General features: G+C 38.4%; 1 long non-coding RNA gene and 1 pseudogene across 2 annotated transcripts; one reads left to right on the top strand and one right to left on the bottom strand.

Moving 5' to 3' along the window:
- The first annotated feature begins 7,587 nt into the window (after positions 1-7,587).
- Positions 7,588-8,424, top strand: LOC148187431 (uncharacterized). The gene is made up of 2 exons (XR_015778647.1): positions 7,588-7,724; positions 7,817-8,424. It is a non-coding gene; the product is annotated as an uncharacterized LOC148187431 (long non-coding RNA).
- Positions 8,425-12,749: 4,325 nt separating this feature from the next.
- On the bottom strand, positions 12,750-14,384 carry LOC148187430 (Ig kappa-b4 chain C region pseudogene; annotated as a pseudogene). Its single transcript, XR_015778645.1, has 2 exons — positions 14,329-14,384; positions 12,750-13,335 (listed from the first exon to the last, which is right to left on the bottom strand). The product of XR_015778645.1 is annotated as an Ig kappa-b4 chain C region pseudogene (transcript).
- Between the last annotated feature and the right edge of the window lie 2,256 nt (positions 14,385-16,640).

Here is a 16,640-nt window from a genome sequence, read left to right as displayed (position 1 = left end):
GTGCTCGTAGACGGTATATAAAATACCATGAAACTTCAATTAATGAACTCAACAAGTTTATATTTGGTATATGGGGCATGTATATGGGACGAGGTTATAATTCCTTTCACACAAAACTTGCTCAGCAAAGATGGAAATGCAATCAATTTATGTATTAAACCCAAATTGGATTTTTTTTTTCCAAAAACATGTGAAGAAGCTGATGAGCAACATAAGAAAAAATTAGCAAAATAAAAGTTAAAAAAAAAAAAAATGCCCAAAAAATTTCAAACAAACAAGCAAAAAAAGAGAGAGAGAAATAAATAAATAAATTAAATAAATAAATGATGATAATAATAATAATAATAATAATGCAAAGAAAAGAATGCTTTAAAATATGATAATTCTGTAAAATAATTTTAAATGTATGCTTATGAATATAGTTCACTGGACATTTTTCCTTGCTTTTTTACATCTACAAATCTCACTTTTTTTTTTACATCCCTCTTTTTTACTATGCCAATAATACTATCTTCTTTGTTCTCATGGTGTCAGTTAAATCAGCTGAATGATTGACATGTAAAGAATCTTACCAAGCTAACAATGTGTATAGCATGTCCATACTGTCAAAAGTTTAAATATTTATTATATATATAATATATATATTAAATATATAATATATATAATATTATATTTGTATGCGTGATCTAAGCAGCTAACTAACATTATCTCCAGCAGGTAGCCAACAACCCATTTTTATAGATCCAAAGAACTTTTACAAAAATGAACAGCATGGCAATCAGGCCGGCCCTCTAATTGAGACAAGCCTTTACCTGTCAAAATCTGCCGCCACATTCAGCTAAAAGAGACTGGGCATCTAATTGGGACTAGGCTTTTATTTTAAGTTTTATGGCATAATCTTTATATACAGTCTATGTTTATACTGTGGACAACTTGGCAATTTATAACAAAACCTTATCTTATCTGCTTGATGTTTCTTAGATTGTTTAAGTGTTTCTAATAAACATGATTTTCAGTTAATGACATGCTCAGAGGTTTACAAAAGGCAACTCAATACCTCTATTTAGGATACAGTTGTGTCATGCTAATAGTTATCATTTTGTACAACAGAGTTTAGCTGTCACTTGCAGAAATTTATAGTATAGCATTAGAAAACTAATCCCATGGTCAATATTCAAATATGCTCAAAATATTGCCTACTGTAAACAGCAATGGCAATTTCATTTATATAGCATAATTTATAACACATAAACTCAGATTGCCTTACACTGAAAGACAACAGACAGAAGAAAATACAAAATCACTAATAACATAAAAATAAAACAAATACAGCGAAGCAATAGTCGTTAATGTCGTTAATATAATAAAGTAACGCAGTTGTTCTCTACTTTTTTCCTTAAGGGACCCCTTTTCTACCACGAAGAAAACTAACAACGCCAGTGACTTTTTTCAATGCATTTTTCAATGCATAGTAATAACAATACAGAACAACTGATAAGCTGTACAATTAACTGAAACCATGAATGCAATTTGTGTAAAATGGGCAATTTGGATGAATTTTGAGCATTTTACTTCCTTTTTTACTTCAGCATTTGCTTCTTTTCTTTTGTTTTTTTAAACTTTCAGTGTTCTCTTCTTACTGGCATTTGGTCATTGTTCTGTTAGCTATTTTTTTAATTCAACTGCGTATTTTTCTAATGTTTAGCAGAGAGAGAAGGCTCTGTGAATATAGCTCTGTTCACATCTTGCTGTGTATTCTCTGAGATTGAATAATAATCTAGAGTTTAAAAATAACATATTGATTTAGTTTTCTTTACACAAATAAGGTACCAAGATATAACATTTACAACTACTACTACTGTATATAAGAAAAAGCTGGGGTTTACTCTTTAAAATCAAAAAGGCCTTGCCATCCCCATGAAGCTCTGGCGATCCCTAGTGAAGGCTGGGACCCCTAGGTTGGAAACCAGATACAGAGAGAGCATAAAAACATCAACACAATCTAGTGTATTCAACTGAGTGCACACACTAATACACACTAACACATTAACTAACCATAAGCCTGGGAGAATAAGAAAGTTTGCCTGTAAATGGGTACACAGTGCTGTGAAGTCCTTAACAGACCAAACCGCTGAAGTCATACAAGACAAGACATACATGCAGTTCTGCAACTTCACCACTAGATGTCACTCAATCCAGGATCCTGAGCCTTGAACAGGAAGGATAGCATTGTCCAAATTAAAAGCCAGAAAATAAACTTGCATGAAAACTTCAGGTTTTTGAAGATTTAAAAAAAGCCTTTGACCGTTGCTTCGATCTGACCCTTGATGCCCTCAAAGTTCTCCAACATCACAGCTGAAGCACCTGGATGCACTGATTGACATTCCTAATCATGAAAAGGACTCAGGGTGAATAATCAAACTTATGTCAATATGGAGTCGTGATGAACCTGAATAGCCAGCAGAGGGCAGCCTGCATCTATTCATGAGCACAAAGCTCATGAAACTGTAGAGTCAGCAATAGCAGAGATGAAAAACAGAGGGTCAAAGGTTTCTACATGTTCTTAATCAGTCCTCAGGGAGATGAAGCCTCGACTTACTCCACCTCATGTCTCTCTCTCTGTTTCACAAGGACAGGTGTGTGCAAATGTATTTTGCATGATTTTAATGCATCACTGCTCCTCACAGTTTTAAGTTCTTCTGTCACAGAGAGTCTGAACTGTTTTCATGCTCTCACACTGAAAACTGCATCAGGATGATGTTTCCAATAACTCTGACTGTCATTTTGGCTTTTCTGACTCGAGGTGAGAGACTCTGAAAATGTATCAGACATTTAGGCTTTGATTTTATAACCTAAACTGCTGATTCTCAAGGTTTGTTTTTCCATCGACAAAGTTTTTTTAAGGTTCACATTTCATTTCTCATTTCAGAGTCTTCTGCAAACAATTTTCTGACTCAGGCTGAAAAATCCAAGTCTGTTAGTGTTGGAGAGACCGTGACCATCAGCGCCACGGGGAGTTCAGATATTGATGATGATCTCAGTTGGTATCTTCAGAAACCTGGACAGCCTCCCAAACTTCTTATATACGGAGCATCGTTTCAAAACTCTGGAACTCCGTCTCGATTCAGCGGCAGTAGATCTGGTTCTGACTACACTTTAACCATCAGTGGCTTTCAGGCTGAAGATGTTGGAGATTATTACTGTCTGGGCCTCCACAGTGACAATGTATTCACACAGTGATTTAGAGTCGTACAAAAACCTCCCTCAGTTTGCCTGAAGTGAAAACGGCCTGCTGCAGGTGCAGAGGGTTGGTGAAGAGACTGTGATGAGGATAACTGGTCCAGTGAACACAACACAAGAGTCATCAAGCAGAACCACAATGAATCTAAATAAAACTGAAACAAACTCACAGATGCTCTTCTATATATAGTTTTAAACTCATATTCTTGTCAGTTAATTCAGTCTCTTTATGAATACTTAAAAATACTTAAATACAGCAGCACAAAACATCAACAAAAATACCCTTTCTATGATCTTTAAATCAGTTAACACAGAGAATAAATTCAGTGAATGTCTCTTAAACAGGTTAAAATCTTGAAACTGTCCATAGGTTAAAAGCAAACGTAATAAAAGTTATTTATCAGAGCAACTTTTTTTGTTTATAAGGAGTCTGTCCATTAAATTTATAATACAGTGACTGATGCATGTTTAAGTACAAAAACCTCGTTCACACAACATTGAACACACGTAGCAAAAAATAACCTGAAAATCTTTATATCATCACTCAATATCCATAAAAAATTAAAAATAAATACATGAAAATGGAGTCAAACACATTAGGCCTCAATACATGTCAATGCTATGTAATATTTCAATCAACTGTGGAAAAAAATGGGAGAAACTTAGTTACAGTTTTTTATCCAATGTCCATTTTCTTAATTGTCATTTTGGTGAATTTTCATAGCGAAATTTTGCATGATCAGCTGATCCTCCAGTGAGCTGAAAGGTTTATAGTCCGGTGAGTTCAACACTGCAGGACTCAGATCTGTCAGTCAACACAGCAGAAAGCACAACCACCATGACTCTCATCACCATCCTCATCTGGACACTGGCTTGCTGCATCAAAGGTCGGGATTGAACATAAAATGAGGGCACAATTAGATCACTTACAGCATTCACATACAAAGTGTAGTTATTGGTATGACACACTTCTCTACATTTTAAAAATAAGTTAATTTACAGACTGTTTTTTTTTTACTATTTTTCAGGATCTTGCAATCAACTGACTGTGACTCAACCTCCGATCCAAACATCTTCTCTTGGATCCACAGTCATCCTGACCTGTAACACAGTCCCAGATGTTAAATCATGGTCAGATGGAACTAACAGAGTACACTGGTATCAGCAAAAATCTGGACAACCTCCCAAGCTAGTCATGAAAAATGCTAAAAATCCCACAAATGAGTTTTCATCTCGATTCTCTGGCAGAGGAGACGGAGCAAACTCTGCTTTGACCATCAGTGGATTTCAGGCTGAAGATGCAGCAGTTTATTACTGTAAGAGATACGATGAAATCAACAGTGCTTGGTCGTGCACACAGTGATTTTTGGTCATACAAAAACCTCCCTCAGTCAGACTGCAGAGACTCTGAGCTGTTACAGCAGGAACCGACTGCAGCTGCTGAAGAGGAAGAGACTCTGACACAGACCACTGAACACAGAGCTGACTGTAACCTCACCAAGCACACACTACATACTCACACTTAAATATTCAATCAACTTTTTCGGGGTGATTCTTTCTGGAAAATAATCCTGAAAATCTTTCAACAAACACCACATTTTGCTGTCAGTGTTGGGGAGTAACTTAGTTACATGTCATTAAATTACAAAATACATACAATTGTAATCATTGACAGTTTCTGATAGAAACTGGAATTTACATCCAAATATGTTGTTTTCGGTTCAAAAAGTTTACATGTGGAATAAAACATTCAATCTGTTGCTTTGTATCTTTTTGTTGTGCAGAAATGCTGTTTATTGGCATAATTCCTGCACATTTTTCATCTTCATTACCAAGTTTGTTCATGACCAACAGTAACCTTACTCCTTACATTTTTAAAAGTGTAGTAATCTGTCACCTATTACATTTTTTACAAAGGGCCAAGGCTGGACTTGAGCCTGCGGCTGCTGCGGCGAGGTCACAGCCTCTGCACATGGGGGGCCGCTCTATCCACTGAGCCACCAGGCGCCCCAACATTGCTACTTTTGCCAGAAAAAACTGGATCATATCAGGTTATTATATTTTGTCATGATAACAATGTGTGTTTGGTCCATTTTTGTATCATTATAACACCCAAAGTTTATTTGTGGTTTTGAAAAAGGGGTGACAATGTTGACATGATCATTTCAAAGCGTTTCAAAGTTATTAAACCATTAAATTTTTTGCAACTATTCACAAGATAAAAGACCAAACACTTTATGAAGTTATTAATCAGCAAAAGCTTTATTAGCAGAAACATCAGTCATCAACATGACAGTTATGAAGCGCACTCACATCTGGCTGCTGAGCTCCACACACGACTCTCTAAGTTGTTGTTGTCCAACACTTTACAGCAGTGTTGTTCTCTGTCACACAAAGCTTTAGTTTCCTCTACAAACATTCAAACTCAGACTAAGGAGAGCAGCAGGCGTGCTCCTCCTGCTCCCCCCACACACAGCTCCTGTCCTGGGCTTCAGCCAGCCCCTCTAGCCCCCACACTGGCTCCTGAGGAGGGACTGGGTCTGGCTGTGGTCATGATGGAGGATCTTGCAGGAGTACTTCTCTCCTAACATCCAGCGCTCCTGGCTCAGGCTCAGGGTGCTGCTGCTGCTGTAGCGTCCGCTCTTCTCCTCCTCTGAGCTGCTCAGGACGCCCTCTGTCACCTCTGTGCCGTCCACCTCCCAGCTCACCACGGCTCCCTGAGGAGAGTAGCCAGTCAGCAGGCAGGCCAGCGTGGCCGAGCCTCCAGAGAGCTGCTCAGAGGAGGGGGGAAGCAGAGAGACTGAGGGCCTGACCATGGGGCCCGCTGGAGGGGACAGCAGAGACATACAAGGAGCAGATTAACCTCTACTGTAGGACACACAGCTGGACATGAGACAGTTAAGATGCGTGACAGAGGTTAACACGACTGTGGATCAGCCGTGTGCACGATACTGTGATCAGACAGAGAGGAGCTGAGACATGGGAGGAAATGAAGGGTTAACAAATTAAACTAAATGGACACATTTTCTGTTATTTTGCCTTTCAAAGTCATGAATGTTATACAGTGGTGCTCAGCATAAATATTTACAAATTAGACAATAACATGCAACAAAATTTAGTTTATGTGTCATAAAAAATAATGAATATTAAATAAATTTTTATGTGTTTTAGAATGTGTGACAGATAATCATTTATTTCCATGATTACTTTCTTTTGGAAAGAAATGTATTATCTGTATACAGTTACAGACTTTGTCATCTGTCTGTTTCACTTCCTTTTCACCACTTTAAACTAACGAACTGTGAACACAAACGGCAGCGATACTTGATGTACAAATAAACCTAATTACATGTTTAAACACTATATTAGATTTAGTTTAACAGCAGTGTGATTTAGTTTTTGAGCATCAAAATGTTCCTCAAATTGTACAGCCATATTTTGTTGAACAAAGAATTCAATCAAAAAACTGCAAGAAAATTAAACTTAAAGTTAACATACATATAACCACAAGATTATTTGTAATACTAAGGAAACAGTAATTTCTTTACAAATAATGTCAGTTGGTGATTTCAGCCAAGTTTGATAACTCACACAAAATATCAGAAAAGTAAAAAAAATCACATTTTTTTTTTTTTTTTTTAGCAATTAAGAACAATCGTTACTGTAGAAATTATAAATCAGAGATACTTACAGTGAATGATGAGTTTGGTCCCTCCACCAAAAGTGCACCACAGTGATACAAACTCATTAAGTGGCCGTACAAAAACCTCCTGCACTGTGAACAAGCACCTATCCACTGAAAACTCACTTTTTATCTGAACAAACTGCAAAATTATTAATTTATTTAATGTACAAACAAATTCAAATGATGCGGCTGAAAACTGCTGAAGAAATAAACACATTTGAGTCATTTTTCTTTCATTTTTTGCAGTTAAGAGACCAACTGTTTATCTTTGCTTTTATACATTTAAATTTGTCTTTTTTCTTTTTCCTTTCATCATTTGTACAACTGCACGAAAAATTATGTTTAGAGAAAAATCTTGATCTGCCAGATTATGATTAAAATAAAAGTTTCTAAAAGTACAATGTATCTGTGTATATGCTATAGATAAATGTAGGAAAAGAAATACATATATTACACCAACCACTGTGACACCATTTTAATCCAAATGTTGAAAATCCTCAATTCTGTTTCTAATCTCTTTTTCCCATCACAACAAAATCATAGATGTTGTAAATCCAAGCAGAATTCCTCCTGATTTAGTGTCCCACGTTGCCTTCAGTGTGTTGTGAGCAGAGAAAACATTTCCATAGAGAGGAGGCTTTGCATGATCAGCTGATCCTCCAGTGAGCTGAGAAGGTTTATAGTCCTGTGAGTTCAACACTGCAGGACTCAGATCTGTCAGTCAACACAGCAGAAAGCACAACCACCATGACTCTCATCACCATCCTCATCTGGACGCTGGCCTGCTGCTGTTTTACAGGTTCATTCACTCAGCAACATTTCAAACATGATGTGCTGCCTTTTCTCTCATTGATTTCTGCTGATAAATGAAGGATTTGTTTTTGTCTGCAGGATGCAGCGGTCAGGTGACTGTGACTCAGCCTCCAGTAGTGACATTTACTCCAGGATCCACTGTCAAGCTCACCTGTAAAACCAGCCAGGCTGTTTACAGTGACAGTGCTGGTCAGTATCTGCACTGGTATCAACAGAAATCTGGACAGCCTCCAAAGCTCCTAATAAGATATGTGAGCACACTTGAATCAGGAACACCAGCTCGGTTTAGTGGCAGTGGAAGCAGCTCTGACTTCACTTTGACCATCAGTGGAGTTCAGACTGAAGACGCAGCAGATTATTACTGTCAGAATGAATACTATAGAAACAGTGATTGGGTGTTCACACAGTGATTTTTGGTCGTACAAAAACCTCCCTCAGTCAGACTGCAGAGACTCTGAGCTGTTACAGCAGGAACCGACTGCAGCTGCTGAAGAGGAAGAGACTCTGACACAGACCACTGAACACAGAGCTGACTGTAACCTCAGCAAGCACCAACAACTTTATATTGAAAAAAGGCACATTTTCATGATGTATTGGGGCAATTTAGTAAAAACACTAACAATTAATATCCAACAATGATTTTAAAAAGATGAAAGGTCAAAAAGTATAAAAAACATTTTCTTTGACCAATGTTGGTATTTATTTGGGTGACAGGGACCTTTAGGGGGAGATAGCAAAAATGAATTTGAACTGCAGCTCAAAACAGTCTGTCAAAATGTTCTCGTCTCAAAGCAGTAAGAAACACTGTGTTTTGGTTCGGTACCTACTCAGACTTTAAAGGCCGATAGTGTACAGGAGCGCAGAACATTATGATGGAAGTATATGACGCATGTTCAGTTCTCATCAAGGTGTTGCAGTATCTTTTCAGTTCATACCATTTGTATACCACACAGACTTAGTGCTAATTTATAAGCATTTTTACAAGTCAAGAATCTATAAAAATGCTCAAACATTTCAATCCAAGAGATCAATTTATGACACCAAGACCTTGAGGCACACCATACACCATAAGCTTTAGTTGAAGCCTTCACAATGAAAAATGCCTAAACAAACAAATGCCTCTTCAATAATAAACAACCTCATTTTGGATGATTAACACGTGTTTATGTATGGGGTACTGGATCTTACTGAAAATAACCAATAAACATGATCACTATATAAAGTCTGCAGGCTTCATGTGATCATGAGGCAAGAAAAATCTCCTGCACAAAAACATTAAAAGCTGCTGTGATGCAGGTGACCTGGTGGAAATGGTTCTTTAATATTCGCAGCACTCAGGTTTTAGGAAGCACAGAATCACCCTCAAACAGCACATCTGAGGACAGCAAAGAAGTCTCAAAATGACCTAAAAACAGAGTTTCTGGCTGATCTGCTAAAATCAGGACTGTATTGGATTGAGGAATGACCAAAATGTCTTGTGTGTGTGTTTCCTCGCCTTTGTTAAGCCCTCAGAAAGGATGTAATCACACCCTGATTGGTCCAGGGGGGAAATGCACACAAAGCTGTTCTCAGTTCTCAATTAGGAGTCAGTCCCCACACCTGCAAAACAGGTGATCTGAATCATCTTTCAATCAACTCAGGGGAACTGTGACATCCAGCTACAATGAAGTGAAAAAAGGAAAATGACAGCAGGTACCAAGTATTGAGGGACTGCTGCAAAAGGACTGTTTGGTTACAATGTAAATATGAAAGAAACCATTAAAAGAGAAAAGAAAACTGGTTAACTTCACATCTAAGAGAGGAATAATGAAAACATAGCTTCCAGTTTACTCGAACTCACAGATTGTCAACGCTCTCTTTCTGCTTGCAGCAACATGCAGAGCACACAGTGTGTGAAGGACCAGGCAGCAGCTCCCCTACTGACCACACGGCCCCACTGCTCTGCTCCTGAGGGACATTCAGAGGCCGTCACTCTGAGCTTCTGAGGGATTTCAGCACAACAATTTTGGGTCAAAGACCTGAATGTGACTGAAATATCAAGGTCTCTGTAAAAAAAATTAAACCATGCAGATAATCCATTGTTTCCAAGGTATTGATATATATTTTATAATTTTCTCAAAGGTTTGTCTCCAAAACCACCTAAATGCCCTGATTTCTACAGGGTCACACTTGAGGCATCTACATTGACATGCTGACATCTTAAAGAAGCTAAGAACCAAAAACAAAATAAATTCAATGTCAATATGAAGTTGTTGTGAAAAGGACAGTCAGCAGAGGGCAGCCTGCATATACTTTTGAGCACAAAGGTTTTTGGGAAACTTCACAGAGACAGAAACAGCAGAGAGATGAGGAACAGAGTCAAAAGATTTTACATGTTCTTAATCAGTCCACAGGGAGATGAAGCCTCGACTTACTCCACCTCATGTCTCCCTCTCTGTTTCACAAGGACAGGTGTGTCCAAATGTATTTTGCATGATTTTAATGCATCACTGCTCCTCACAGTTTTAAGTTCTTCTGTCACAGAGAGTCTGAACTGTTTTCATGCTCTCACACTGAAAACTGCATCAGGATGATGTTTCCAATAACTCTGTCTGTCATGTTGGCTTTTCTGAGTCGAGGTGAGAGACTCTGAAAATGTATCAGACATTTTGGCTAGAGTTTTATGATCTAAACTGCTGATTTTTTAAAGCTTCACATTTCATTTCTCATTTCAGAGTCTTCTGCAAACAATTTTCTGACTCAGGCTGAAAAATCCAAGTCTGTTAGTGTTGGAGGGACCGTGACCATCAGCGCCACGGGGAGTTCAAATATTGGTCCTGATCTCAGTTGGTACCTTCAGAAACCTGGACAGCCTCCCAAACTTCTTATATACAAAGCATCGACTCTAAACTCTGGAACTCCGTCTCGATTCAGCGGCAGTAGATCTGGTTCTGACTACACTTTAACCATCAGTGGCTTTCAGGCTGAAGATGTTGGAGATTATTACTGTCTGGGTGCTCATGGTGGTGGAGTGTTCACACAGTGATTTAGAGTTGTACAAAAACCTCCCTCAGTTTGCCTGAAGTGAAAACGGCCTGCTGCAGGTGCAGAGGGTTGGTGAAGAGACTGTGATGAGGATAACTGGTCCAGTGAACACAACACAAGAGTCATCAAGCAGAACCACAATGAATCTAAATAAAACTGAAACAACCTCACAGATGCTCTTCTATATATAGTTTTAAACTCATATTCTTGTCAGTTGATTCAGTCTCTTTATGAATACTTAAAAATACTTAAATACAGCAGCACAAAACACAAACAAAAATACCGTTTCTATGATCCTTAAAAGAATTAACACAGAGAGGACACTCAGTGGACGTCTCCAAAGTTAATGTCTTAACACTGTCCACAGATTAGAGGTCCAAGAAAACCTCATGACAGCATTTGTATTATTGACAAAAGTAAAACAAATAACTGAAAAAGCTTTCAATCATCAAATGATGTCCATCTAATGAGATTCATGAATATGGTCTCAAACACAGAAAGCCTCAATAAATGTCACTGATTTCAAATATTTCGTTTAAATGTGCACAAAAGTTGGGGAAAATGTAATGATGGTTGTTCATCAAATGTTCTTCATTATCATCATGAAGAATTTTCATGCTGACACTTTGCATGATCAGCTGATCCTCCAGTGAGCTGAGAAGGTTTATAGTCCTGTGAGTTCAACACTGCAGGACTCAGATCTGTCAGTCAACACAGCAGAAAGCACAACCACCATGACTCTCATCACCATCCTCATCTGGACGCTGGCCTGCTGCTGTTTTACAGGTTCATTCACTCAGCAACATTTCAAACATGATGTGCTGCCTTTTCTCTCATTGATTTCTGCTGATAAATGAAGGATTTGTGTTTGTCTGCAGGATGCAGCGGTCAGGTGACTGTGACTCAGCCTCCAGTAGTGACATCTACTCCAGGATCCACTGTCAAGCTCACCTGTAAAACCAGCCGGGCTGTTCACAGTAACAGCGGGTATCAGTTTCTGCACTGGTATCAACAGAAATCTGGACAGCCTCCAAAGCTCCTGATACGTTTAGCGAGCACACTTGAATCAGGAACACCAGCTCGGTTTAGTGGCAGTGGAAGCAGCTCTGACTTCACTTTGACCATCAGTGGAGTTCAGACTGAAGACGCAGCAGATTATTACTGTCAGAGTCTACACTATATAAACAGTGCTTGGGTGTTCACACAGTGATTTTTGGTCGTACAAAAACCTCCCTCAGTCAGACTGCAGAGACTCTGAGCTGTTACAGCAGGAACCGACTGCAGCTGCTGAAGAGGAAGAGACTCTGACACAGACCACTGAACACAGAGCTGACTGTAACCTCAGCAAGCACACACTACATACTCACACGAAAAATTTAATTAAAGACACCAAATCATGTTCTGTTCACTTTTATTATCAGCTAAAGACACAAAGAGTTGGGGAAGACACTGTGATGAAGATAACTGGTCCAATGAACACAAGAGTCAGTTAATTCAACCACTTAATGAGTAAACTGGGAAAGTTCAATTCTTCTTTATGCTGCCACTGATATAAAAAACAGTTTAGCACTGCCTTTGTTGAAAGCTGCACCATAAAATGTAATGTAACAGTTAAAACAAAGGCAGATTTATATCATTTGAAGCACATGCACTGTACTATCAGGTGTAATTTAATACCAGGTTTGATACTGAGATGAATAAGAGGGTATTTTTTTGAATTTGAATAGATTTTATTTCATAGGAACGATGCAATTTAACATTATTACAATGCAGAGTATGAAACTGATGTGTTGCTCAAAGAGTTTAGAGCTATTGCTAACTCTTGTCCTTTGTTGGGCTTTTACAAAGAGACCTACGTTATTAAAATGTGGAGTTTCAAACATCATAATACAATATAAACATGGGATGCCCAATGAAATACATATACAAAACAATACACATAATCATAATGAATTCATTATGAAAAAAATACAAAGACACTGACTCATTATAATCCACACTTTTATTTCATGATGGTTCAATGTTCATTCTCTTGGAGTGAAACTAATAAAATTCAGTTTAATTTGAAAAGTAATGAACATAAAGAAGAACATGCAGAAGACAAGTATCAGAAAGCAACATGCAGACTAAAACACTTAGCAGAGAGCTGTGAAACCTGCAGAAACATGTGAACAGAGGAGATCTGTAGCTTCATCCAGACTTCTATCAAAGAAACAGCATCATTTCCAGACAGGAAGTGTTGCTGAAGCTCTACTCTGAGCAGCGGGCAGGGTCCAGGCTTTGAGTGACGGGGCTCTGTCCACTCAGACTGGCCTCGCAGCTCACTGAGCCCGCCTTCCTCCACTGGTCTGCAGAGAGGCTCAGGGTGCTGCTCCAGCTGTAGTGGCCGTCACTCCCCTGGACCTCCAGGCTGTGTGACGCCCCTGAGGAGCTGCTGCTGCCCCCCACCTTCCAGCCCAGCCTCCAGGTTGAGGGGAAGCCCCCGCTGGCCGCACACACCACTGTGGCACTGCCCTGCCGCAGCTCCTCTTTGGAGGGGGGGAGGACGCTCAGGGTGGGCCGCATCACACCCACTGGAGGAGAGAGAGAGAGGGGGGAGGAGAGGGGGGAGAGAAGACAGAGGAATGAGAGTGAAGGCTTGGTAATAAAGAAAAATCACATCCTGCTAATTTCTTAGATTTGATCAAATCAAACAGAATAACTTGTGCTGCTGCTGCGCTCATAAATCACTCAGTATCAGACCATCAGACACATGATTCAAGTGCAGCTCAAAACGTTCACTGATCATGATTATTGATGACATCTTCATGTGTGTTTCATGATGTGAGAGAGAAAAACTCGTCCCTGTGAAGATTTTCTTCTGTTCAAAGTGACAGAGCTGAAACACTCATGTGAACACAGTTTAAACCTTTGTCATCTGTCTCTTTCACTTCCTTTTCACTACATGTAAAATAAACGAAGCGTGAACACAAAGATTAACTGCTTTTACTGATAAAATCATGTTTGCGTTTAACAGGAATCAACAACAGAATTTAGTTAAAAAAATGATTTGATATTTTTAAAAATACAATAAAAATAGAGTAAAATAAATCAAAAGAAAATTTAAAAAAACTAAAAAAAATTTTTGGCAGCTTTTTCTTGACCATATGTTTCTTTTAAACATGTTTACACAGAAAGAAAGAAAGGTATCTAAAAAAAATCAAAAACAGAATTAAGCTAAATACATCATTTCATACTTTAAAGAAAAGGAAAGACATCTAACAGCACAGTTTAAGTTTTCAGCATTTTTTACTTGACCATATGACACATAAAACAACATGAAAACAAAAAATATGGGTTTGAAAAAAAATTATTTTGCATTTCTTATAATTGAACTCTGTGCAGTTTAAAAGTAATATTAACTGCTGCAAAGTTGCTTATCAAACTGCACAACCAACCTCACCTCATAAAATTAATAAAATATATCAACAGCATACAACAAAGAACTTAATCAAAGTCTCATTAAATGCCTGATAAAAGCTATATTTGTTATATGTTGCAAAAAAATAAAAATCTCTGGTACTTACAGTCAACGATGAGTTTGGTTCCTCCACCAAAAGTCCACCACAGTGATACAAACTCATTAAGTGGCCGTACAAAAACCTCCTATACTGAGAACAAGCACCTATCCACTGAAAAAAACTCTGATTGTTTTTAACAAGACAGAAAAAAATACACTTGCTTGAATCTACAAAGCATTTCTTAATGATATGTGTTGAAACTATTTCAAAATTATGTTTTTTTTTTCATTTTCTTTAGTTTTCTACACCTGACAATGAGACGATTACAGTCTCCTTGAAACAAAGTCAGTTTTTCACAGTTTTATATTGTTTGATACATGGTTGAATGAAAATGATTCATTTTTGATGATAATAATTTGTGAACAAATATTTTAACAAACTTTAAATATGTGTTTTATCTACAGTAAACCCTGTGAGTAAATTAAAGGCAGACAAACAGACATGTCATACCAACCACAGCAGACACAAACTGATCCTTAAATCCTCAACTGCACAAACACAAATATTTTCTTCTCTTCCATTAATATCATAGATGTTGTAAATCCAAGCAGAATTCCTCCTGATTTAGTGTCCCACGTTTCCTTCAGTGTGTTGTGAGCAGAGAAAACATTTCCATAGAGAGGAGGCTTTGCATGATCAGCTGATCCTCCAGTGAGCTGAGAAGGTTTATAGTCCTGTGAGTTCAACACTGCAGGACTCAGATCTGTCAGTCAACACAGCAGAAAGCACAACCACCATGACTCTCATCACCATCGTCATCTGGACGCTGGCCTGCTGCTGTTTTACAGGTTCATTCACTCAGCAACATTTCGAACATGATGTGCTGCCTTTTCTCTCATTGATTTCTGCTGATAAATGAAGGATTTGTTTTTGTCTGCAGGATGCAGCGGTCAGGTGACTGTGACTCAGCCTCCAGTAGTGACATTTACTCCAGGATCCACTGTCAAGCTCACCTGTCAAACCAGCCCGGCTGTTGGTACTTGTGGTGGCGTTGACTGTATGTGCTGGTATCAACAGAAATCTGGACAGCCTCCAAAGCTCCTGATAAGAAAAGTCAACATCAGACATTCAGGAACACCAGCTCGGTTTAGTGGCAGTGGAAGCAGCTCTGACTTCACTTTGACCATCAGTGGAGTTCAGACTGAAGACGCAGCAGTTTATTATTGTAATAGTGTACATAATGGACCAGTGTTCACACAGTGATTTTTGGTCGTACAAAAACCTCCCTCAGTCAGACTGCAGAGACTCTGAGCTGTTACAGCAGGAACCGACTGCAGCTGCTGAAGAGGAAGAGACTCTGACACAGACCACTGAACACAGAGCTGACTGTAACCTCAGCAAGCACTAACAACTTTATATTGAAAAAAGGCACATTTTCATGATTTATTGAGGCAATTTAGTAAAAACACTAACAATTAATATCCAACAATGATTTTCAATCGATGAAATGTCAAAAAATATGAAACCATTTTCTTTGACCAATGTTGGTATTTATTTGGGTGACAAGGATCTCTCTAAAAATGAATTTGAGCTGCAGCTCAGAACAGTCTGTCAAAATGTTCTCGTCTCAAAGCAGTAAGAAACACTGTGTTTTGGTTCGGCGCCTATTCAGACTTTAAAGGCCGATAGTGTAAAGGAGCGCAGAACATTATGATGGAAATATATGACACATGTTCAGTTCTCATCAAGGTGTTGCAGTATCTTTTGGGTTCATACCATTTGTATACCACACAGACTTACTGCTAATTTATAAGCATTTTTACAAGTCAAGAATCTATAAAAACACTCAAACATTTCAATCCAAAAGATCAATTTATGACACCAAGACTTTGAGGCACACCATACACCATAAGCTTTAGTTGAGGCCTTCACAATAAAAAATGCCTCAACAAACAAATGCCTCTTCAATAATAAACAAACTCATCTTGGATGATTAACATATGTGTTTATGTATGGGATACTGAGTCTCACTGAAATTAACCAATAAACATGATCACTATATAAACTCTACAGGCTTCATGTGATCATGAGGCAAGAAAAATCTCCTGCACAAAAACATTAAAAGCTGCTGTGATGCAGGTGACCTGGTGGAAAATGGTTCTTTAATATTTGCAGCACTCAGGTTTTAGGAAGCACAGAATCACCCTCAAATAACACATCTAAGGACAGCAAGAAGTCTGAAAAAGACCTAAAGACAGAGTTTCTGGCTGATCTGCTAACTTAAGGACTGTACTGGATCGAGGAATGATCAAAATGTCTTGTGTGTGTGTTTCCTCGCTTCTGTTAAACCCTCAGAAAGGACGTCATCACACCCTGAT

The sequence above is a fragment of the Plectropomus leopardus genome, chromosome 14 (assembly GCF_026936395.1).
Source record: "Plectropomus leopardus strain MGB_pleo_1.0 chromosome 14, ASM2693639v1, whole genome shotgun sequence".
Taxonomy (NCBI): domain Eukaryota; kingdom Metazoa; phylum Chordata; class Actinopteri; order Perciformes; family Serranidae; genus Plectropomus; species Plectropomus leopardus.
The sequence above is the reverse complement of the archived record's forward strand: the minus strand, read 5'-3'. Positions and strand labels throughout refer to the sequence as shown.